Here is a 24,185-nt window from a genome sequence, read left to right as displayed (position 1 = left end):
AAATATTCTAAAACTAGGTTGTGACGATGGTTGTACCACTATAAAGACAATAAAATTTTTAAAAAGTGATATAGAGAAATAAACAAATAAATCCTAACCTCTGCCCCCCAGTGGGGATGGTAGGGGGTTGGCCTTTGAGAGGGGATTGGGTCCGGAGGGTGGAGGCCTCATGAATGGGATTAACGTTCTTATAAAAGAGACCACACAGAATATTCCCTAATCCTTTCACCGCACAAGGACACAATGAAAAGGCACCTGATCGTGGACCATCTGCCTCCAGGACTCTAAGCAAAAAATGTACGCTCTTTATAAGGCATGCAGTCTCTGGGGGTTTTTTATGGCCGCGCAAGCAGACTAAGGCATGTATTGTAGACATTATTAAACTTACCTTTATATTAAATTTCCTGTATTTTTTTCTGTCTAGCATTTCAGCGCTATGTCTTTACTTTTTCCTGGTTATGATACTTGGCCTTATGTATCAGCCATGTGCAGATATCCACATACACCAGCAGGTGCCAAACCAATGTCATGATGCCCATGGCTGGCGGCTGGTGTGTCCCTCCAAAATCACAGAGCCTGCTCCTTGAACACAGAACACTCAGAAAGGTTTTCCTCGCAGTCCTTGCTCCAGCTTAGACCTTGAACCCTAAAAAAAGCTTAGATTCTAAACTGAGTTCAGGCATTCCTATTGTGGCGCAGACAAGGCCCTGACATTATCTCCAGGAGAATGCAGGTTCAATTCCTGACCTTGCTCTGTGGGTTAAGAATCTGGCATAGCTGCAAGCTGCAGCACAGGTCACAGATGCAGCTCAGATCTGGTGTTGTGACAGGGGCGTAGGCCTACAGCTGCAGCTACAATTCAACCCCTAGTCCAGGAACGTCCGTGTTCCATGGGTTTGGCCATAAAAAGAAAAAATAATAAAACATAAATAAACTTGGTTCAACTGCTTACTAGATGTATGACCTTGACAGACAACATCTTTCTTGCTTCCAAGCACTAGTCGTCACTGTACACTAAGATAATAATAGTGTCAGGGATTATTACGATTTAAAAGTACTTAATATAGCACCTGGAACATGGCAGTCATCCCAAAGAATTTCTGTTATTTATGGTAATATTGTCTATTTCACATCTGTATTATTGAGATGGCTCTTGTATGGATGTTAGAGCCTAAAGAACATTCCTCTTTGAAGAATAACCTTTAGGCATGGGTTTCAGAATGTTGTAAAACAACTTCTCTGAGGGCCAACAAGAGAGGAGAAGCATCAGTGTCTAATCATCACATCTAGGAAGCCTTTCTTAAACTCTCATCCCGTCCCTATCCTACCCAATGACAATGGACCACTGCCCCTTTCCAGCCTTGCGATGCTGCACGTAAATTGCTAACCCAGCACCTGTAACATTGTATTTACACTTCTTTACACCTGGATCACCCTCACTGCACCAGAAGCATCCTAGAGTATATGACCTTGTCTAATTCATCTCTGTGTCCCCAGTTCCAAGCCCAGCGTTTGTAGGCACCCAGTGTTTATGAAATGAATAAATACATAATGCTGAACAGTCAAAATGCAGAACGAGTAGATGTGCCTCGATGATAAGTTTTTTAGCATTTGAAAGGCATGACTATTCCACCACCACCACCCCCCCAAGGACAAAACATTTCTAAATTGCTTCCGCTTTCTCTCCAGGATTGGTTTTGTTTGTTCTAGCACAGAGTCATTGCCACTCCTGATAGATTAAAAGAGTTAGAGATTTAATTTGATTCTGACCAGCTCAGGTTGAGTCCAGTGTGTAGAGAAAGCGGTGCTGACTGATTGTATCTTGTAGAATGACTTGACTGCAGAAGAGAAGCCAGCATAGAAACAATTTGGGAAATGACTTAGACGGAAGGCAGTTACTTTCTGTGACCCTTGTAGTAACCACAGTGGTGCCAAAGTAAGCAGCAGAGAGGAAAGGAAAGCTGTTAAACTTCTACATTGTTTTATGGAGAATGTAACGGACATATAACATTGTATAAATTTAAGGTGTACAATGGTGTCGATTTGATACTTTTTAATGTTGCGCTATGATCCCCACTGCAGTGTTAGCCAAATCCTCTAAGGTAATTATCATTTCTTTTTCTTAGTGAGAACAATTAAGAGCTAGTCTCTTAGCAACTTTGGTGTTAATCTCAATAAACATCAATGGACTATAATCTCTATGCTGTGCATTAGATCTCCAGGACTTACTTATCTACTCATTGCAAGTTTGTGCCAAAGTCCCCACCTCCCAGTCCCTGGTAACCACCATTCTCTGTTTCTATGAGGTCAGCTTTTTCAGATTTCACATATAAGTGAGGTCATACAGTATCTGTCTTCCTCTGACTTGTTTTACTTAGCATAATGCCCTCAAGACATCTATGTTGTCACAAAAGGCAGGATTTCCTTCTTTCTCATGGATGAAAATAATCCATTTTATGTATACACCACATCTTATCGGACAGACACAGATTGTTTCCATCTCTCAGCTGTTGTGAAAAATGCAGCAATGAATATGAAAGGATAAGGAGGAGATATCTGTATTCCCACATTCGTTGCTGCCTTGTGTATACCCTTGAATATACACCCAGAAATGGGATTGCTGGATCATATGGTAGTTCTGGGTTGTTGCTGGGGTTTTTTTAATTTTTTTTATTAAAGTATAGTTGATTTACAAATTTTTCCAGAAAGCTCCGTGTTTTCCATAGTGGCTACACCAATATATTCCCACCAACAATGAGCACGTGTCGTTTTCTCCACATCCTTGCCAACCTTTGTTAATAACTCTTGTCTTCTTGAGAAGAGACATTCAAACAGGTGTGAGATGATATCTCATTGAGGTTTTGATTTGCATTTCCCTGATAATGAGTGATGTTGAGCACCTTTTCATGCACCTGTTGGCCATTTGGATGTCTTCTTTGGAAAATGTCTGTTCGGTTCTTCTGCCTATTTTTGAAATGGGATTTAATTGGATTATTTTTGTTATTGAGTTGTGTGAGTTCTTTGTATATTGGGGGACTTAACCCCATGTCTGATATATTTTTACAAATATTTTCTCCCATTCTGCTGGTTGCCTGTTCATTGTGTTGATTGTTTCTTTTGCTGTGTAGAAGCTCTCTGGTTTGATGTGTTCTGACTTGCTTAGTTTTGCATTTGTTGTATGTGCTCTAGGTGTCATATCCAACAAATTTTTGCCAAGTCCACAATATTAAGGAGCTTTTCCCCAATGTTTTCTTTCCTCTAGGGATTTTATCGAATCATGCCTTCTTAAGTCTTAGTCCATTCCATGTTAAATTTTGTGCATGGTATGATAGGGGTCCAATTTCCATTTATTGAGGAGACCATTCCTTCCTCATTGACTGTTCCTGGCTCCTGTGTCAAATATTAGTTGACCATTTATGTAGGGTTTATTGCTGGACTCTCTATTCTGTTCCACTGACCTGTGTGTCTGTTTTTAAGCCAGTACCATACCGTTTTAATTACTGTAACATTGTGGTATAGTTTTAAATCAGGAGGAGTGATGTCTCTGGCTTTGTGTTTCTTTCTCAGGACTTCTTTAGTTCATTGGAATCTTTTGTGAGTCCAAACAAATTTTAGGAATTTTTTCTTTACTATTTCTCTGAAAAATACCATTGGAATCTTGATAGGGATTGCACTGAATATATAGATGGCTTTGGGTAGTGTGGATCTTTAACCCACTGAGCAAGGCCAGGAATTGAATCTTCAGCCTCATAGTTCCTAGTCAGATTTGTTTCCACTGCACCACGATGGGAACTCCATTTCCACTCTGATTTTTATTATTTCCTTACTTCTACTAACTTTGGGCTTAGTTTGTTCTTTCCTTTCTAGTTCCTTTAGGTGTGCAGTTAGGTTGTTTATTTGAGATCTGCCTATTTTCTTAATATATTCACTTTTCACTGTGAACTTCTCAGGACTGCTTCATTTTTTTAATGGATACTTGTGACAGCTTTTGGCAGGAATAATGAGAAAGTCCCATATAGTCCACTTATATTCATGAAATAAGTAATACAATCATGTTGATGAGGGGCTGCTTAAGTAGATATTGATAGGTGAATGTCATGTTTTTCGATTCACACTCAATAAGGACATTTTCTCCAAGGAATATTCTTTCCAAAGTATTCTGATTTCACCTGGGTTTTTGTGTGTGTATGTGTGTTCTAGTCATTTTGATACCACAAAAGAAAGAGTAATAAATAAACAATATGTTATAAGCATACAAAGAAATGTGTTGCTTTTTTGTATATTTCTCTTTTACATAAACATGACTCTGACACTTGTAAGTTATTTACAGAAATACTGTAAAGATGTTTAGTGTCCTCAAATGACTGGTGAAAGCCAAAAGGGAAATATAAGGAATATGTCTCAATTTTTCTAGCACACTTGATTTAGATTTAAGGTGTAAAATTCTCTTAATTCCATAATCTGAATTGATAACAGTACTATGTTATCATAAACAAAAATCCTCTCCTATGGAGCTTCGTAACGGTAATGTTTTTCTTTTCTTGATTGAGTCTCTGTTTATTCTCTACACAAGAGAGTAGATCCTGTTTATGTAGGAAAGATTTTTAAAACGGCTATAATGTTTGACTTTGTCTGACATAGACCCTGAGATACTGACAAAGTCATTTCTCATGTCAGTGATAGGCATCAATAAGACACAAGAGCTTGCCCAGTTATTGTTAGCAAAAAAGTTCCAAAATTAAATTATAGACTAAAATTTTATAGTCTATAAAATTTTATATGTAGAGATATAGAGAGAGATTCTTATTTAACGAACCTGAATTTTGATACCAAAGATTTGAGTGTTGCATTGCTAGTATCCAAGTCCCTCCAATCAAGTCTTTTTTTTTCCCCCACTTCTCTTTTTAGGGCCACACCCATGGCATATGGAATTTCCTAGGCCAGGGGTCAAATTGGAGCTGCAGATGCTGGTCTATACCACAGCCACAACAGTGCCAGATCTGAGCCATGTCTGTGACCTGCACCACAGCTCACGGCAATGCCAGGTCCTTAACCCACTGAGCGGGGCCAGGGATTGAACCTGCATCCTCATGGATACTAGCTGGGTTTGTTACTGCCGAGCCACAGCAGGAACTCCCCTCCAATCAAGTCTTCTTGGCTAGAAGCCTGGTAATAAAGAAGAGCTTCTGCAGTAACTGAATTCCCATCCTCTGCTGCAATGTAATCAAGCATGAGGTAATTCTTGATTTTTTTATTTTATTTCATTCATTGCATTGTATTTATTTTTTGTTTTTTTTCCCTACAGATCCGTATCTAGGTTCTCCCCGGGCTCCCTTCCACATTCTTAAACCAAGATATTGTTTGTTTTTATCTTTTAAATAATCTATTGGGAGAAAAGAAAAAGCTATTCCTGTTGGAGTCTTAAATCTCTAGTAGGAAACTTTGAAAAAGGTCTGGACTCAGATTAATTTAGGTCCGAATCCTGCATCTATGCTGTACTACAAATTACATAATCTCTATGGGCTTTGTCCCTTCTGTAAAAATGGGTGGAATTATTGGGCCTTATGAGTCTTTTTAAGTATTAAATGCAAGTGCTTAGGACCCTTCATGACACTAGGCGCTCGTGAGCCCGGGGGCTCAAGCAATGGTGGCCACCATCATTATTCCATAAGAAGAATAATCAACATTCTGCATCTCACCACTATCAACTCTGCCCTCTGCTCTTTTGCTTTAAAAAAAAAAAAATTACAGTCTGATGCTATTTTCTGTTCCTCTCCTAGGTAAAGTAATTCTACATTTCTTAGTATTTCTTGACAACCTGGCCTCTCCTTTCATGAAAAGCTCTCACAGATATTTCTCATAAAGCAATTGCAGCAATGTACAGCCATAATGATACCAAAGGCACTCAACCAGGCTACCTGTCCTCACTCTCGCTCACCCTCTGCTTAGCACATCCCTGCTTAGAAAAATATGATACAGTGATGGATTCACCATTGCTCTGGACAAATGGAGTGGCTCTTATTCAAATGATGGGAGCCCTTCTCTGAGAGACTGGGGGCCATGACTGACATCCCATTAAAGAATCATCTTATGTTTAACCATGTAAATCTCCTTTAGGAAACAGTGAGAGATTGTGTGCAAAGCCCTTTCTAATTAAGTTTTCATTCCAACTTATTTTTGCAAGTTCATTATTTTTAGGCTAAAAGAAGATCATTGTATTTTAGTTACACTGTTGCTTCCTATACAATTGAAAGCAAAGAACTGAGTTTCTCTGAAATAACGCACTACAGAATGTACTTAATTCAGCTATTTACTTATTCTGAACACAAGATAGACTATGCCCTGGATCCCTGATTCAGCCTTCTCCTCGGAATTGCAATGGCTTGCCATCTCTGGGTTTATATTGCCCTTGGCTTTCATAGGTCTTAAATTTCATCTAGTGTCTTTATTTAAATGGACAGTAAACTCTACTTTCTATTATATATAAATGAATCCCCTAAGAGACCTCGTGGTTAATTAATCCCATGCTAGAGGATAACAAAGCCAGAATTCTGAATCTCGGCTTCGGGCCGAGAGCACTGTTTACCCTTCTCACTTGAGTTGTGAACCTTTGAAGCAAAGGGTGGAGGGGCCGAGAAGGTCCTGAATGCATGTTTGTTCGTGATGCTGTTTCGGATGCGGTTCCTGAGAACATTCTTAGCTTCACTGGGGATCGTTCTGCCGTTGTTATGCGGGCTCAGTGGCATCACTGAGCTAGCTCAGTGCATGGTCTGTTTTATTTTATTAGCCACCCAGTGCCCCGACCCTAGGCTGAGGACCACAGTGAACTAACTCCCTCAGAGAGGCCCTTTGGGGTGTGTGGGGTGAGGGCGCACACATACCCAGGGAGGGTGGGTTTCCATCCCACGGTGCTGGGGAGAGATCGTCCAGGGCCCATCTGCCAAGAGAAGGGAATAGGCTTTCCTGCCCACCCTTGCATGCCAACTGGCCCCCTTGCCTGATGCCGTGGCCCACGGGGAGTTCCAGAATGGGAGCAGAGGGTCTGCCTCGCCTTCCGTCACCAGCAGGCAGGGCAGCCGGCGGCTGGGCTGGTTTTGCAAAATTGCTGTACAAGACGATGCCCCTTCCATGAAATCCGATGAGATGAGTCAACCCTCTTCCTGACACCCCCCCGACCCCCCACCGACCCCATGTTCATGTCACACGACCAGCCCGTCCCTTCACTCTCACTCCCCTCGAGATGAAATAACTAGGTTATGCTTCAGAACTCCTTGTACTGTTCCTCAGTTGTTTTTGATGAGAGAGAAAAAAAAGCACGGGGCATTTATAGGCAGTTTCCAAAGCAAATCCTGTACACAGAAAAAGAAAAATAGACTCGGTGCTGTGTTTCTGGCAGTCTGCACCGACTGAGACATATGTTTAAAATAAAAACCTTTAGAAATCTCTTCTTGGTGTTCCAGGGGTTTGCCTGGGTTTGGTTTTTATTTTCTGAGCAATTGTTATTGTTACGATTAAATAATAATAATGTTCTCTAACATTGCCCCGCGAGCAGGCAGGCCGGGGGGTGGGGGTGGGGGTTGCTGGTGGGAAGAGGTAAAGGAGCCGGCACCTGGTCGTGTGGCCTGACACCCGCTGTGTCACCCCGTCTCCGCCTCCGGCAGGTCGCGTCTGTGGCTCTCCATGGCGTTCTTTCCTCTCCTTGTCTCTACGCATCCTGTGTGTGCCACTCTCTTTACTCACAGTGGGTCCGCGCTAGGTGATGTCGCGGGCTGTGTCCCTGTGTCGCTGGCCATTCATGCAGGACTCTGGCTCCGAAGGTGGTCTCCACGTCTCCCCCCACCAGACCCCCATGCTGCTTGAGCAGAAACGCCCTGCTTGCTGTGTCAAGAGCAAAGAGCTGGGAGCATAGGGTTTGTGGGTTTGCTCCTGCCCAGAGAGCCCATGCACACGGAGCGTCCAGGGCACTTCATCCGCAGCCACCGCCTGCCCCCTCTTCGTCCGTCGGTGGCTGCTTCAGTATCACCGTCCCCACCGCCACCTTCTCCTCAGCTCACAAGACGAGGGAGAGGCAGTTTTCCCGGCGTGCCTTCTGCATTTTGCTATGGTCATTCAAGGGGAGTGATGAAGGGCCTGAAACAGAGCAAAGTTAGAGGCAGGGGGCTGCTGGGGATCCTCAGGCTCATCCCAGGGGAGATGAGCATTTCGGGGAAACCCATTGTGAGGCCCCTGAGCTGGAGGGGGTGGGATTGCTCGGTCACTCATTGCCACGCTCAAGGTGCCAATGGGAAGAAGGAAATCCCCCTCCTTCCAGAACTGGGCCTGGAGGGACCACAGAGCATCCACACGGGGGGTGAGGTATGCTTCAGACAGTTATCAACAGCCAGGCAGCCTACCTTCGGGTTCATGTTGGCCAGGGTAGCTGTGCAGATCGGAACCCACCTATCCCACCTCTCACCTGGACAGGCACGGAAAGAGCAGCTTCATGTCTCAGGAGCTGTGCCCAGGAGCAGGCAGCACCAGATTAGGTTTCCCTCCTCCCAAATCACGAGTCTGCGAGGAGACACTTGAAGACCATGAGTTCATCCCGCTGCCATCCAGGTTCCCACCTAGGTTAGCGCCCAGTGATGCAGGGAGTCAGCAGAGAAGTCAGGCAGCACCTTGATGGATCAGAGTCAGCATCAGCAGAAGTGACAGATGGGTACCATGTGTCTCCATGTGGGGTACCTGGCGGAGGACACATCACCTCGGAAGCATTTGGGTTGAGAAGGTGTAACTTACTGAATCACAAGGAAGTGACATGCCCTTATTTAAAAAGGGAGGAGAACCGTATTCCTCAAAATGCCAACATCATCAAAAAAGAAAGGCCACAGAAATGTTTCAGATTCAAGAGGGCTGAGGCTCATGGTGCAGCATTGAGGCCAGAGGGATGGCAGTGGCTGAGACCAGACTGTGGGGGTAAGAAAATCTCTAGGTTGTATGTGATGGGTGGATCCTATGGTAGGTGGATTATTTCTCAGAGTTGTTAATATTTTTAAAAAGAGGAATTCCTCGGAGTTCCCAATGTGGCTTAGCGGTTAACTAATCTGACTAGCATTCATGAGGATGCAGGTTCGCTCCCTGGCCTTGCTCAGTGGGTTAAGGATCCAGTGTTTTACCAAGTGAGCTGTGGTGTAGGTCGCAGAAGCGGCTCAGATCCATCACTGCTGTGGCTGTGGCAGAGGCCAGCAGCTACAGCTCCAATTCGACCCTAGCTTGGGAACCTCTATATGCCACAAGTGTGGCCCTAAAAAGACAAAAAAAAAAAAAAGAGAGAGAGAGAGAGAGAGAGAGAGAGAAGTTCCCACTGTGGCTCAGTGAGTTAAGAACTTGACTGCAGCAGCTTGGGTCACTGTGAAGGCTCGTGTTTGATCCCCAGCCCAGTGCAGTGGGTTAAAGGATCAGGCATTGCTGCAGCTGTGGCATAGGCCACAGCTCTGGCTCAGATTCAATCCCTGGCCTGGGAACGTCCATGTGCGGTGGGTATAGCCGTTAAAAAAAGAGAGAGAAAGAGAGAGACGAGGGGACAGGCCCACTTGGTACAGTGCCTGAGCCTGGGCTGGATTCTGTCCTAAAGGGTGACTGATGCTGCCCACAGCAGTACTGAGTCAGCTGTCCACGTCGGAATACAGTGAAGAGCAGAGAAGTATATGCATCCCTGTGTCTTTACTGATGGGAAGAATTACACTGATTAGAGCAGCCCTGTTCCTAGGAAATACACCGGGATGTATTTAGGGGCAAAAGGCCATGATGTGTGTAATCACCCTCAAATTGTTTTGAAAAAAGTGTGTGTGTGTGGTATGTGTGTATGTGGCGTGTGAGTGTGTGTGTTTGCACACAGACATGGAGTAGGGAGTGGCTGGCGATGAGACAGAGACAGAGATATGGGGCAGGGGGAGAGAGGCAGAGAGCAAGTTGGAGCCCCCGCTAGCACACAGGATAAAGCACATGGAACATAATTTAACAACAGACCACTATTCTTTTTTTATTGCACATTCCTGGGCCCAGGTCCCCAAAATGCTGACTCTCGGGCCTGAGATGGGCCCAGGCTCCTCCTAAGATCCGAGGCTGAGGTCCAAGACCAGAGCCAGAAAGTCCCTGGTGTCTGGGCGCCAGGCGTGTGCTGACACACTCCTCTGAGTATCCTCCAACGGTCCAAGACACTGAATCAGCAGGATGACTTTTTTACACTTTTTTTTCCCCTCCATTATCTTCAAAACTTTTTATTCTGAAACCTTTGAACTGTATTTACCACCAGAGAACAGGGTATATTCATTCTCCTGCACATTTCAACTGTGGGCAGAGAGGGTTCAGCAGTGTCTGAAGATGGTTTTGATTTTGTCACAACCGGGGACAGGCATGCAGAGGCCAGGCCGCTGCTAAACATCCTGCACCGCACAGGCAGCCCCCAGCACGGGGCGATCTGATGCCAGACGCCTCCAGTGCCAAGGACCAGACCTGCCCAGACACCCATCACTGAATTCAGTGAGTTTTAAGACTGAGGTCATTTGAAACAGACACCAGACATCATGTCATTTCACCTCCCCACATGTCAATATGCATTTCCACAATGAAATGGAACTTTCATATGTGACCACGGGGCCATTGTCACACCCAGTAAATGAAAACGGTTTCCCCAGGACTCGTCCGGAAAGAACCAGTCCAGGTCCACAAGTCCTGGGACAAACAATACCTGTGTAGAGCTGAAATGTGATTATTGCATTTTGGCAATGTCCGGTCTTAGGAGGGAAAAAAGTACACTGGATACTTTATCCATGTTCTAGTTTGATCCCTTTCCTCAGTCATCTAAGTATAGGATGCATAATTATGTTCTGACCCCTCAGAAGTGTTGATTAATTCAACAAGCTTGTGGGCAATGAGAGTCTTTTTTTTTTTTTTATGAGACTATTCAGAGAGATGGCTGAGGCAGAGCATCATAAATTACATTTTTTAGTCCTTAAGTTGTGCCTTCTTCCTCCTCCTCAACATATTTTGCTATTTTTTTCCCCAGACCCATGGAAAGATTTTCAGCTCTTAATGCAGAACTCCTTTCTGGAGCATGTTTTGAGAATACGAGTTTAGTAGCACACATGATGTCATCCCACTTCGCGTGCAAGCTTGTTGGGCGAAACAAAACCGTAAATCCCATCTGAAGTCTAGTTGCAGGGTTCCTGAGAGGAAGTCGTCTTCTGTTTTCCTTTTTTTTAAGGAAACCACAATATTGTCATCTGAGAAACAGGTCCCTGGCCGAGAAGCCAGAAATGTCGGAAGCATGCTGGCCTTTTTTTTTTTTTTTCCTGGCCAGAGTTTGTCCAGAGACATGAAGTCATGTTCTGGGTCCCGGGCACATAAAGTAGGCATCCATTTTTGCCCTGTACCCAGGACATCTTGGCAACTTTGCAGCGGAAAAATGACATCTAGAAGGAAAAAAAAAAAGAGGAATAACTCTTAGCTGAGTGCTCTAAGATTTGTCATTGCTGGAATGTCAGCAGCTTTTTTTTTTTTTAAAAAAAGAATGCTCTCCAAGCAAGCGATATGTTAGAATGTGCCCAGACAGCCCGTGAGCTCTGAAGATTTCCTGAGTGTAACGCCTGACTGCTTCCATCAACTATGAAGCAATTCATCACCCGGGTCATGGTTTTTAACCAATTTCACAATTTAAGACCCTGTTCCCTATTAAGGATCTCTACTTTCACGATCTGGGGTGCTCTTCTGTCATGTACGGCTTGACGTAACTCCGTCAACAAGGTGGGCCACATCACCCTCTCTTCAGAATAAAGCGGAGTTCCCGTCGTGGCTCAGTAGAAACGAATCTGACTAGCATCCATGAGGACACGGGTTTGATCCCTGGCCTCTCTCAGTGGGTTAAGCATCCAGTGTTGCCGTGCGTGAGCTGTGGTGTAGGTCATAGACGAGGCTCAGATCTGACGTGGCTGTGGCTGTGGCTGTGGTGGCTACAGCTCTGATTGGACCCCTAGCATGGGAACCTCCATGATGCCACAGATGAGGCCCTAGAAAGCACAAAAAAAAAAAAAAATGCAAACAACACGATTTATCCCCAACCCTCCTTCTGATAAACTACTTAAGTACTTGTGCAAAATTAGCCAGTAGATTTAGCCAGATTCTCTTGGTACCTAGGGAGCTGGGATGGAATAAGCAATGAAGGCGCAGTGAGACGTGTCCATTTGCCCTCACAGGGCCCGCGTGCAGGAGGCACATAGTTCAGATGCCCAGCTGTGGCGATGGGCGCGGCCTTTCTCCTGGAAAGAAACCCATCCATGGCCCAGGGTCCCCCGTGTCAGTTCTCTGGTTCCTCTTCTTTGAAAGTTCCACAGCATCACATCTAAGGGCAAAACCCTCCCAGATACAAAGAAAAGAAAAGAAAAGAAAAGAAAAGAAAAGAAAAGAAAAGAAAAGAAAAGAAAAGAAAAGAAAAGAAAAGAAAAGAAAAGAAAAGGAAAAAAAAACAGTTGCTGATCAGGTAGTAAATCAACTAAGCATTTAGACGATAGTTACTAGGAAACAAGTATTCGCCTTGGGTATTACAGTACTTCTTATTGTGGTTTCTTTAAAAAAGAAAGCAAGAAAGGAAAGATTTAGAGGACTACTTCCCCGTGAAGAATGTAGCAGCTAGAGTTCAGAGGGGTTCATGGCTTCATTTACACTCTACATTTCTACAGCCCTTCACTGTCCCAAAGATACGTGTGTGTGTTGAACAGGTTTCACGGGCATTGGTGCCCACTCAGGCCTGGTAGAAATCCATGGCTTTGGGGGGCTCTCTCGGACTCAGAGCGGGAAAGAGGGGGTGCCTTGGTGATGAGGGCTCCACACACCCAGGTGCGTACCCGGGGACCCTTTTTTAAAAGGAGAGGGACACTCATTTCCAAATCGGAGCACATTGCTACATCAGCAAGAGGGATGGAGCATGGGGGGTCTAGAAAGCTCCGGAAGTAAGGGTCCTTTTTCCCTGCCCTGGGCCGCTCCTGGCAGCCTTCCCTCTGCAGGCACGGCATGGAAATTTGCAGAGCAGAACTCTCGTTGAGCAAGCAGAAGGGAACAAATTTGATGGAACACACATTCTGCGAGTTGGGTTCAATACAGGTCAGTTTTTAAGAAAGCCCAGCTGGCTGGGCTGCAAGTCTGCCTGGGAGCTGGCGGCTGGCTTCCGCCCAGGCTGGAAAAATGCTCTTTTGCCTCGGAGCACCTATTAATAAAGATCCTTGTTGAGTGGCATGGGTGAGGAAAACGGGCTGAACTGCCTCCAGCTTTCTGTCCAACAGTTTCCCAGGTCATCGGACCTTCAGCCTCGCTGGACTCCCAGCCTCCGGCCACCAGGAAGATGCTACCAGCAACCTCTCAGGCATCTGCCACTGTGAGGAAAGTCCACGCGGCCCAGTCATGTTAGTTCTGAGGTTGAAAGATGTGTATCCGAGGATTTAAAGGTGCCTTGATTTGGTGGTTGCCAATAATCTGACTATATAATCTGACTTTTTTATATTAAAGTATAGTTGATTTACAGTATTGTGCCAACTTCTGCTGTACAGCAAAGTGATCCAGTCATCCATATATATGCCTTCCTTTTCTCATATTCTCTTCCATCATGTTCTATCCCAAGAGATGGATGTAGTTCCCTGAGCTGTTCAGTAGGACCTCATTGCTTATCCATTCTAAATGGAACAGTTTGCATCTACTAATCCCAAACTCCCTGTCCATCCCACTCCCTCCCCCTTGGCAGCCACAAGACTGTTCGCTTTATCTGTGAATCTTTCTGTTTTGTGGATGGGTTCATTTGTGCCATATTTTAGATTCCACATATAAGTGACATCGTATGATCATGTGATGCTTGTCTTTCTCTTTCTGACTTAGTACGAGAAACTCTCATTGTACTCATATTGATGCAAGTAGCATTTCTTCCTTCTTTTTAACGGCTGAGTGGTATTCCATCATATACAGGAACCAGACATTTTTTTTAAGCTAAAAATTGAAAAGATGCTCTTTGAAGCTGAAGATTAAAAAAAGTATATTATTTGTACCACAGTAGGAAGAAAAGACCAGATCCGTTCTAAGTGGTGGAACTTTTAAGGGTCAAAGTGTCTTTTGTCTGCAAGATTTTGTGTGTAATTTTGGTGGTGGTGCTGGTTTTGGGTTTTCAGAGTAGGAAGAAACCCTTTCTCATTACCTGGAACAGCAGCTACTCAATAATGACTCAGTACTGTCTCTGAGTACCTTTGATGCACATTTCCCATTCTTGGTACTTAATGTTCCTTCAAAAAACAGTGATATAGGAAGGCGTTCCTGCTGTGCTGCATTGGGATCAGGTGGCATCTCTGGAGTGCTGAGATGCAGATTCGATCCCTGGCCTGGCACAGTGGCTTAAAGGATCTGGTGTTGCTATAGCTGTCGAGAGGCTGCAACTGCAGCTTGGATCTGGTGCATGGCCCAGGAACTCCCTATGCCATGGGGCGGGGGAGGCAAAAAAAAAAATTTGATGTAGGAAGACCCCACCCCAAGCCTTGTCATCCTGAGCCCAGCAGGAGAAACTCCTTTCAGCTTCGGACCCTTCATCCTCTCTGTTCAGTTATTCAATTAGGTAAAAGCCTGGCTGCAAACCATCAACCAAGACTTTTATTGGAGGGGAGGGAAGCGTGTTTTTCTAGGAACAAGCAATGATCACAGGCTGGGAGTAAGCTAGAGCATCTAACAAGCTCAGTCTCTTGCCACTTGGTAGCTCTGTGACCTTGGACAAATTCTTAACACCTTTGAGCCTCAGTTTCTACATCTGTAAAATGGCCGTCATGCCAGCCTCACCTGTAAGATTTAAAGAACCACTGGTTGAACTGTGTCTGCACACTGTAGACCATGAAGGCGCTCGTGAGCAGCAGCTTATGAATCCTACCTCCGTGTAGGGCGAGACGGGCAACTTCAAAATGGGTGATGCTGCCTTGGCTTCTGCTGTCAGTCCTACCTGATCATTTTCCAATGATGGTTGGCACCAGTGCATAACTATAAATGGACTTGATTCATCATTCACTCTCACTACTGAATTTTTTTTTTTTTTTTGTCTTTTTAGGGCCATACCTGCGGCAAATGGAGGTTCCCAGGCTAGGGGTTGAATCAGAGCTACAGCTGCCAGCCTACACCACAGCCACAGCCACACCAGATCCGAGCCGTGTCTGTGACCTACACCACAGCTCATGGCAACATCGGATCTTTAACCTGCTGAGCAAGGCCAGGGATCGAACCTGCGTCTTCGTGGATACTAGTCAGATTCATCTCGGCTGGGCCATGATGAGAACGCCCTCACTACTGGATTTTTCGTACACCTAAGTGGTATCACCCTTCCTACACCAGTACACATAAAATAACCACATTTAGGTGACAAATACTCAGACTAGAGGTGGACAGAAGCCTGATTCATATCACTCCTTACTGCTCCTTTCCATTCTGAGCCCGCAGCAATAAGGGGCAGAGTGCCAGACCCACCCAATCCCACTACAAATTCTCTCTAATTGTTTACAAAGTCAGGTATCGGCATATTAAATATAGGATCAATTTAAGGAATGTCATCAGAAAAGGCAAATGTGAGATGAAGGGAATGTACAAATTGTGTTCAGTGTAGCCATAGGAGCTCAGAGAGCAAAGTCAGACTGTCTACGCTGAACTAGCTGTGTGACCACTGCCAAGTCACTTAACCTCTCTGAGCCTAGGTTCTTCTCAAACAGGCACCTGCTGACTAGGGCTGTTGTAAAAGTTAAATAAAACCATGCCTATCAAGTGCTTTTGCTTAGTAAGAGTTCAAACACATATTAACTATTGCTGCTGCTGTTACTACCAACTGGTATTTTTCTAAAGGAAGAAGGAAAGTTCTGAAGCTTAAAAAGAAAAGCTGTTTTGCTCATGTTGGCAGTGATGTTTGAAGAGTCCAAGGGAAGCCAACCTATAGAATCGCTTCTTGCAGCCCCTTCTCGAAGAAGGGTATATGAGGCTTGATTTTACCTTTGAAACAATGGTTTACTGGGTTTTCAACTTCTCCTGTTTTACAGCCCTATTTTCCTAAAAATTGCATTCACTAAACTGGATAAATCTCCTACTATGAAGATAATCAGATCACATCAAGAATAGCCCAGAATAGTTGTAAGGCCCCAGTCAAAAGATTTTGCAACCACAGGGAGTTCCCGTCGTGGCTCAGTGGTTAAGGAATGCGACTAGTATCTGTAAGGACACGGGTTCAATCCCTGGCCTCACTCAGTGGGTGAAGGATCTGGCGTTGCCATGAGCTGTGGTGTAGGTCGTAGATGAGGCTCAGATCTGGCATTGCTGTGGCTGTGGTGTAGGCTGGTGGCTACAGCTCTGATTGGACCCCTCGCCTAGGAACCTCCATATGCCGCAGGTGTGGTCCTAAAAAGACAAAAAGAAAAAAAAAAAGAATTTCCAGCCACAGATGGTCACGAAAAAGGGGAGAAAGCAGAGCAAAGCTTTAGGCCTGCACACAGTGACAGCTGTGGGGCTCTAAAGAGAGGAGTCCACCATTTTTCACCTGCTTTCATGTTCCAGCTGGAAAATGCAGTTGGCAAACCAGCCCTGCTGTTCTTAAGGAGATTTCCACTGAGCCTGCAACTGTTGACAGTGGCACATGCAATCTGTTCATTTTGTGAATGGCTAGGGTCCTCTGAATAGTCGGAAATGCCAGGAATGGCAGCATCTTTCAGCGTCGGCGCCACGAGATTAGATCCAAAATTCTATGTATTTGTGACTTAAAGTGGAAGCAGTACATCAAGAAATTGTTTTGCAGAAAATGTAAGCATCCCCCACTGTTTCTACAATGCTGTCTCAACCGTTTTATTTATTCTAGTTTGTGAAGCTAAATGAGAAAGAGCTGGAGAAAGAGAACTTTTTGTTTTTTTAATTGCAGAAAAAAAGAAGTTGTTTTGCATCATTTTGAGTATCTTAGCAAATGGAAAATAACAAAAGAAAACTGAATGTAAATGCTTCATTGTTCATACAGATGTACAGTTCTAAATTGTTAGGCTCCCAAAATGCTGGAATTGTAACCAAAAATAATTTGAATTTTATAGCTAAATTGAATTGAGTGCAAGGGAAACAGTGTAAGCCCCATTTAGCGCTGTGCAAAAAAAAATTCTTTCAGAGAAAAAAGAACTATGATTTGCTGCTGCTTATCTTTCAGACCTTCAGATTCACGTGTTGGCATGTCTTCCTGGCAAGGCAGGGTTGACCAGTGGTTAGGATGAGGCTGGCTCTGGAGCCACATAGAGTCAAGGTCAGTCTTTACCCGCATGGCTGGGTGGCTTTGGACAAGTCACTTCACTTCTCTGAGTGTTTTCCTCTTCCTAGTCAGGCAGATGCTCACCGTCCCTACCCCACAGGGTCTCGGCCAAGAAGAAGAAAGTGCACTTGACAAGCAAGTGGCCCAGGGCCCAGCATCCTGTGAGCCAACAGCAGCAGGAGTGGAGGGAGGTGGCTGTGCTGAGAATGATGACACAGCGATGGTGATGGCCCTTTGCTTTCACTCTCCAAGTCAAGAGCCCAGCGCTTCAGTTGTGTGACAGGCTCTGATGACGTTCCCATAAGGAAAACAAAAGGCGTGCCTGTTGGTAAAGACTACATTCTGAAAGAAATTCAAGCAAAGCCGAGACGTAGAAAATACCAGATCTCTGATTCTTTTTCTTGGTTCCATTTCCCTCCTATTACTTCACACCTCAGTGCACCGTCTCTGTAGAGAATTATCCCGTTGTCTGTCCTCGCCATGACGTCATCCGGGAGAGCCCATGACGTCAGCACTGGATCTCAGGATTCCAGCCAGCCTAGAGTCCGCACTGAAGCCAGCGTGAGTTCTTCCAAATGATGGAAGAATCCAGAATCCAGTCAGGGTACATATTGGCTTTTCTGCTCAATCTTTTCTCTATATTTTCTTAGCTCCAGTTGAGGAAGAGATGCTTTTCAATCAAGGATATTCTCCTTAGGAACTTGAAAATCCTGATCATGATTTTTAATTAAGACTTTTATTGCCTGCTGCATTCTGTTAATGCCCCAAGCAGTTTATCCTTCACAGGAAAGTATGTGTGGCTGAATTTCCAAATTCTCATAAAAGAAAGCCATTACCCAAATTTATATCTGAATGATTTTGTAATTTGTGGAATAATAACTTGCAGTGGAGTAAATCTTCAGCAGGAAACTGGGCTGGATCCTTTGCATACCCAATGGGTCTTCCTAGGAAGATCCCTGAGGCCGTCAGTGTTTGTGCGATTTAATTGCATCAAATATCTGAAGTGCCTTCTGGCGTTAACTGACAGACAAGAGCCATCTTATGATGCTTGTGCAGGAATATGCTGCCCCGAATAAACCTGCAAACCAGACACATAGTCTTCAAAGAAATCACAGGCAAATGATGACATGTCATCAATGAGATTTTCATCTTCTAAGTAACGGATGCCAATCTCTCAGCTTTCCTTTCCTTGTGTCTCTCATTTAAGCAGCTCTCAAATTGATGTTAAATTGTCAGGGTTGGTCATGATGACATGAGAGCATCTGGAACTCTTTTTTTTTTTTTCCTGTCTTTTTAGGGCTGCACTTGCAGTGTATGGAAGTTCCTGGGCTAGGGGTCGAATCACAGCTGCATCTGCTGGCCTGCACCACAGCCACAGCAACGCCAGATCCAAGCCGCGTCTGCGACCTATGCTGCGGCGCACGGCAACGCGGGATCCTTAACCCACTGAGGCCAGGGATCCAAATCCTCATGGATACTAGTCCGATTCTTAACCCACTGGGCCACAACCGGAACGCCAGGAACTCCGAAACAACAAGGAGCTAATGTGACGATCCCCACACTACGCCTCCTCCACGATAGGAGATAAAAATCTTGAAACATATTTCCTTTATTGCTAAATCGATTGACGTAGTTTGAACACCGGGTCGCTTTCTCTAATAATGATTCTGTGTGTGCCATTTGTTAATGAAGCATCTGCTACGGGGGAGGCATTATGCTAGGCTTAGGGATATAGTTTTTGCCCCTTAGCTCATCCCCATGTGGGAGAAGAGATGTCAACAAGAACTAATATAGAACAGGGTAAGTTCTGTAACAGAATCTTGGCAGAACACAGAGAGAGGAGGAGGTAACTTACTTCCAGGGTTGGGGAATAAAAGAGCTCCCTGTCCCAGAGGTAAAAGTGGGCAGGGGTTTCTTCCTGATTTCCTCTGCTTTGGGGAATAAAATATGTCATTTGGTTGAAATCCACCTCATTGAAATGTTATCACTAAATTATATAATGCTACATTTCGAGTAGGAGCATTTCAGGGAGTTCCCTGCTGGTGTAGCAAGTTAAGGATCCAGCGTTGTCACTGCTGGGGCTTGGGTCACTTCTGTGGCAGGGGTTCGATCCCTGGCCTGGGAATTTCTATGTGTTGCCCCAAGGGTGCAGCCAAAAAATAATAATAATAATAGGATCATTTCAGTATTGATTAAAAAAAAATCAAATTGGGGTGTGTGATTTTTTTTATTCCAATACTGAAATCATTTTAGAAAGGCAACAGATTTTATAAGGAAGAATATTATACCTACTTCATGATGTTTCAGGGGAAACTCTAAGTAATCACTTTCAGCCATATCCACCCGAAGTGAAATCAGACGTCACCATACTCAACCCGAAAGGACGCGGTTATACCTCTTCTCACACAAAGCAAGGGTGACCTGTCTGAGGGCCTCCGACTCCATCTTCACTCCAAGCCTCCCCCTAAACCACGGGTTCATAGCATTGGTGATTGGCTGGACATCTTCGAGCCACTGTCCTCAGGCACCTTGCACTCAACTCGGCTGAGGCTGAGCCCAGCCTCTCCTTTTCCTTCCTGAGGCATGAATTACCCATCTCAGTTGATAAGTGAGGTTCCTAATTCTGTCTCCTGGTTTTTCATCCCAAAGGCTCCTGTCCTGGTCTGGCCCTTCGGAGGCTCACACCAGCCTCCTAATGACCCTTCCTGCTGCCTGCTCGTCTCTTCAGCATCTTATCTACATGACTGTCAGGGTGGCCTTTAGCTCCAGAGCGTGTATCTGTGTTCAGGTTGCAGACATGTTTGACAGCTCCCTGTTGCGTGGCATAAAGTTCAGGCTGTGTCCCCAGCCTGCCAATCTGAACAACGGCATGTCTCCCTACCTCAAACTTTGCCCCTCACTTTTACATTGCCGGTGCCCATCGCCCACAAGCATGCTGCTTCTGTACCCTCCGTGCCTTTGAGGGTATAGGAACTTTATCTGGAATATTCTCTTTATTCGTCCACCTCCCACCTCCCCACCTTCCACCTTACTAACCCCCTGTCATCCTGATTCCTTCCCCATCTTTCATGATTCCCTTGGATACCGCCTCCTCCAAGCTGGCTTCTGGGTTAGAAGCCTTCTTTGAGCTCCCACAATGCTTTGGGTGTATCTCTATCATGGGACTCTGATTGCTCTTTGGGCCTGTCCTCCACCAGATGCTGAGCTCTTGGGGTCTTATGCCCAAAGTCCAGCACAATAAAGGTTGGTTAAATGAGGGACTGTGGAGGCACCACTTGTAACAACAAAATAAATGGAGAACAGCGCAGTCAATCCCTGGCGTTTTGTTTTCTGGTATGGAGAGGAATAGAATGCCTCGTTAGATCAGCTAATCTAATAAGTAGAGAAAAAGAGTGTTCTTATGAAATTATGCATTCACCTTCTATCTCCAGTTGCTGACATAGAAAATCCATCTAATTGGATTTTCTCCTCGGGGAAATCTAAAGAAAACGGGTCCGTTGCTGTCACATTTCCAACATGGCCATTGTCCACCCACCCCTCTCTACTGTCTCAAGAGACCTCTGACTTCTGGCCCCTTTTAAATTAGACTTGCATCTCAGAAAGCTTCAACGGAGAGCTTTCTCAGTTTCATCTATGGCTCCTTGGCAGGTCTTAGCACCTGCGAGGGGTGTGAGTCACATATTACAGGGTTGGGGGGGAACAGCCGTAGACAAACGAGAGTGTGCTGCAGTGTTCCCTCAAATCCAACCATTCGCGCATCATCCATCATCAATCTGCCCGCTGTTCCACTCAACGTGCATTTATCCAGCCCTGGGCACAGCGCCTACAGCAGGCACTCAGCAGTTCTCTCTTGACCAGCTTGTAAAGACAGCACCACACAGCGGTGAAGAGAGGAAGTCCTGGAGCAAAAACTACCTGGATGCTGCCATGTACAGCGTGGCCTGATGAGGTCAGCTAGCTTCGCTGTCCTTAGGTGTCCTGGTTTAAAATAGTACGTAACCCACAGAGCCAGAAACTAGAGATAGATATATATAAAGGCTAGCCCGGTGCCCGGGCTGGGGGTGGGCCCACAGTGAGCAAAGAGCCTGCTTGTGGCTTAAGTTCTTGAGGGGATATAGACATAAACAGATGAATAAAAAAAAACAGGAAACTGAAGGGGTTTCCTATGATTCGGGGAGTGGGGAGGTGAAGGCTACTTTACATAAGATGATCTGGAAAGGACCCTTTGCAAAGATATAAACTAATACCTGAAGGATGCGAAGGATCAGCCCCATGAAAAGCCAGGAGGAGAACGTTCTAGGCACAAGGCAGAGCAGAAGTGAAGACTCTAAGTGGGAGAGGTTGTGGAATGGTCTAGAAGGAGTCAGGAGGCGTGTCATCTGGGGGAGCATGAGCCATGGGAAAAGTAGGCTTCTAACCCAGTGGGCACCTGGGAGACCATGGAAGGACTTGGGATTGCATCCAAGTGGGAAGGGCTTTTAGTGGGGCAGTGGCATGACCCCAAAGTGGGACCTAGGCTCTTCACTGCCTGAAGGCAACGTGGGTAGACTGTCTGGCACTAGATGAAATTGGAGCAGAGAGGGGCGGGTTCTGCTACGTGGTGGGTGGACCCTGGTCCTGAAGGATGGAGCATTGGCGAGGCCCTGCCATCCAGCGTCCCTCTGTCTCTTAACCCAGTTTCTCATGGGAACCCAGGCTGAGCCCTCAGGGCTGGCGCTGCGGCAGGCGAGCCCGGACCGCCATCCTCTACGGGGCATCCTCCCTCTGCTGAGTGAGAAGATGCCATGCTCCCAGGGGCATCCGTGCACCTGAGCTGTAAGCTAGTGTTTCTTTTCCAGGCTGAAGGAACCTCAGAAGCGTGTGTTCTTGGGTGCCTTAGCTGTAGGGGGGCGCCCTAAGGCATCCTCAGCAGCCCCCAGTTCACCCTCCATCAGTCACAGCAGATGTAAGAGAGGACTTCCGAACTTGCTAAAGCTCAAAATGTGATGGTGCTTGTATTTCTGTTTAAGTGGCATTTGGATACAACGACAAATAGTTGGGTTTTTCAGGCAGAACTCTTCATGGGTCTTTGTAATTCTGAGCCAAGTCATTTTAAAACCTCATCATTCATTTCACTGCTGTTAAACCCCCACATTTCTCTTGTCTGCCAGCTTGCTGACTTGAATCTACCAAAAGCTCACTGTCTCCAATCCCTGGCTTTCCAGACGAGTTTTCCATATTTCTCATCTGTGAAGGGGGTCAGCTCCCCAGGTATCTATCTAAACTAGCTTTCAGTCAGGAAGCCTTGAAATTCTCTTTTTTCGATAAATGCCTCCTCTTCGTGTTACTCTTCTTAGTATCAGGTGTCGCTATACTTTGGCCTTGTTTAAAATGAGGACCCAGCATCGTTAGGAATAGAGTTACTAAACTGTTAATAAAATCAGCCGTAAGTCAAAGAAAATGCTTAGTGAGTAGTAGAGAATATAGGTAATACTGGTATCATTTCTATGAAGTGTTTCTTTTTCTTCTTTCTCTGCCATCTGGAAGTTGATGGAGCCGCCTCCTTCAGCACGACCACTAGGCTGTGAGCGGTCCCGCCTCAGGAGGACAGTGGCTTCTGCTTGTCCTCGCTGTCACCTGTGCTCTGGGCACCCGTGGCTCTGTCCCCTGCCCCTCTCTGCCTCTTTAAATGACCCACCTCCCTGTTCCCACCCCATCTCTCTGCCTCTCTTCAGCCCCCCCCCCCGAAAATGGACCTTCCCCTCCCTCCTTGGGCCACCCTCTCGCAGTGACCTCCATCAAGATCAAGGTCACTGCCTCCCACGTCTTCCTGGAATTCTTCCCGGTGAAGGACCACCACCACATCCTTCTCCAAACTCTTCATCTCGGCCTCATGGCCTCCCCGCCCTCCTTCCTCTGCTCCCGACCCTCTGGAGCAGGGGCTGCAGGCAGGGAGCCTGCCCCAGGGGTCTGGGGACAACTGGGGGGCGGAATGCTTAGAAGGTGGGGGTTTGAGACCAAAAGCCAGCGGGGAGGTTAACCTCCTCCTCCTCCAGCGAGATTTACCTCCTCCTGAGCCGAGGGAAAAGCGAGGGATGCGGAAGACTCCCTGAGCTTTCTCCGTGAGCGTGAGAGGTTGTCTGCATTTTGTATTTTTGGCACATCCTTCTCCAACGCTCTCTGTTAAGTAGGGCTCACCTCAGACCCGCTGTAAGGGTCTCACTGATTTCAACCAGGCACGTCCTAGATGTGTGGAGACTCGCATCGAACCGGGAGATGACTCTCATTCTGAACTTGGCTGGTGGGGGTCGGAGGAAATCTGACTCCGTAAGGGAACTATTTCTCGTCTGCTGCGATCGCAGCATCACCGCTCGGATTTCTTCCCTTCCATCCTTATCCGGACTCTGGTTTCAAAACCCAACCAGCTGAGGACAGGGAAAGGCGAAGTGGTGGGCCCCCGAGGAGCCTGGGCGAGCGTCCCTTTCTGTCCTTTGTCACAGCGAGTAATGGCCGTGTTTTCTGGGGACAGCGTCCTCCTGCAGCCAGAGGCCAGGCTGCAGGAGGCGCACTTTCGTGAAGCTCTGAGAACAAAGAGGAGAGACCTCTTCTCCAGGAGCCCAGCTCTGCGCTTGCGCATGCAGCGGGGACCCATTCGCAGTTGCTTAACGCGGGGTGGAGGGACCCCAGCAGAACAAGTGCTGGGAAGAGTAGTCCCTGGGCGGGGAGGGCACAAGCATCATCACTCCGCCCGCACCTCCCGCCAAGTCCAGTGTTTCGAGCAGCTCTCGGCTCGTCCTGGCCCGGACAGACCAAATCCCGGTCTAGTGCCCTTGCCCACCTCCCGCCAACCTGACCCCCCAGAGTCCAGACCCTCAAGTCTCCTGGC

The 24,185-nt window shown here is 46.0% G+C and overlaps 1 protein-coding gene across 1 annotated transcript in view; it reads left to right on the top strand.

The window, feature by feature from the left end:
• ADAM12 (ADAM metallopeptidase domain 12) overlaps nt 1-24,185 on the top strand; it is a 377,142-nt gene that overhangs the window by 205,373 nt on the left and 147,584 nt on the right. The window lies entirely within an intron of this gene.

Source organism: Phacochoerus africanus, chromosome 15 (genome assembly GCF_016906955.1).
Source record: "Phacochoerus africanus isolate WHEZ1 chromosome 15, ROS_Pafr_v1, whole genome shotgun sequence".
Classification (NCBI taxonomy): Eukaryota; Metazoa; Chordata; class Mammalia; order Artiodactyla; family Suidae; genus Phacochoerus; species Phacochoerus africanus.
This window is presented reverse-complemented; position numbering and strand designations above follow the sequence as displayed.